Genomic DNA, 1,795 nt, shown 5'->3' with positions numbered 1-1,795 from the left:
AACAGGCCACGCCCAACAGCAGAAACTCATTAGGATTGCCTACATTAGGGGTATGTGGCCTAACATGCAAAGGAGTTCCTGCCTCAAAAAAAGCCCTGGTTTGGACAACAAACAAGGTAAACAGAATAACAAGTAAAAGGTGGGTGTGGCTGGATGACCACACTTCTGGTAACATGGGGTGCGGCCTAATGTGCTAATGAGCTGTGCTGTCAGGGGTGTGGCCTAATATGCTAATGAGTTCCTGCTGGGCTTTTTCTACAAAAAGAGCCCTGGTTGTACCCTATTAGGTCCACTGAAGTCAAGAGGTCTAAAAGGTGTAACTCTGCTTCGGAGTGCCTGGACAGTCAGTGTGGGTGGAAGTTTTTGTTTGCTTGCTTGATTGCATTATTCACGCCTTGGACACCAGACTTTTTAAAAGACATTGATTTTATTTACATCATTTCTATCCCTCTTTTTCCTAATGGGGATCCACAGTGGCTTACATCCTTCTCCTCCCCTCCGTTTTATCCTGACTGGCCCAAAGTCACCCAGTGCGCTTCCATGGCATGAGCAGGGATTCGAACTCGGGTCTCCCAGATACCAGTCTGGTACGCCAACCACTACACTAAGCTGTTGTATCATTTATACAAATAATATTTTTTTTAAAAAACCCACAAAGAAACACGACATCAGGAAATCTCAAACAACACAGGATTTTTAAAAACTGAGAGCAAACGCGATTAAGCAGGGAACGGAATCTGAAGCGAAAAGGGAACGGTCCGGTGCAACAGACACGGCAGAGCCTGCTTTCAAACACCGCAGTCGTTTGAATGGAAATGTCAGGAGAGACGGGGCACCCACGGATAGCAAATCTGGGGTTGTTCTATGGCTAGACATCGCTAGAATCTACAGTGAGCTGTCTGGACTGCAGTTGGGTTTTGTTTATCGCTGCTCCTGCCCATTTAAGGTCACAAGTCATGATACTGGGGTGGGGGGAGAAACAGCAAAGGCAGGAGCCAAAAAGGAACAATCTGCCAGGTTTCCTGAACAAGCTTCACTGAAATGCAAGGAAGTGCTCTTGCCCAGCCCAGGTTGATTGTAAGGGGTTAAGTAGGAAAGCGTCCCAGAGGATGAGGGTTTAAAATAATAAATAATAGAAGACGCTTCCCCCCCCCAATAGCCAAGTCCGTTTACATGAAAATTCCAAAACAGCTGCCTTCTTAGCTCAGCATTGTCTGCTCTGACCTGCAGCATCTTATTAGGCAGAGAAAGCCTTTTCCCAGGGCTGGGCTGCTAAAAGAGATCCTTTAACTGGAGATACCAGGAACTGATCCTGGGACGTTTAGCATGCAAGGCAGGTATTCTGCCACCAAACCATCCTCCTTCCTGGCCTTCTTCTGAGACAGGTGATTGGTCCATTTAGTTCAGCACTGTCTGCGCTGACTGGCAGCAGCAGCTCTCTAGAGTCCCAGCCCAAGGAAGGTGTCATGATCTGGGCTGTGCCACCAGAGGCCTACTAGGCCCAGGGAGCCTGGCTAGCAGTAGGTGAGGCTGGGCCTACAACTCCCAGAAGCCCCTGAAAAGGTTTTGGAGCCAAAACTGACCAATAGGAAAAGAGCTTGGCCCGGGAATAAAAGATCTGGTGCAGCAGGAAAAGCTAGGGTTGCCAAATTGGGCCGGGGGGCGGGGAACCCCCCGCTTCCGCGGCCCGATTTCCGGCGCAGGGGAATTCTGGCCCGGGGGGAACCCCACCCCCCAAGCTGCGTCACCGTTGCCGACGTTGGGGGCGTGGCTGAGCTCGTCACCGTTGCCGACG

This window comes from Gekko japonicus, unplaced genomic scaffold (genome assembly GCF_001447785.1).
Source record: "Gekko japonicus isolate JY-2015 unplaced genomic scaffold, Gekko_japonicus_V1.1 scaffold46, whole genome shotgun sequence".
NCBI classification, from domain to species: domain Eukaryota; kingdom Metazoa; phylum Chordata; class Lepidosauria; order Squamata; family Gekkonidae; genus Gekko; species Gekko japonicus.
This window is presented reverse-complemented; position numbering follows the sequence as displayed.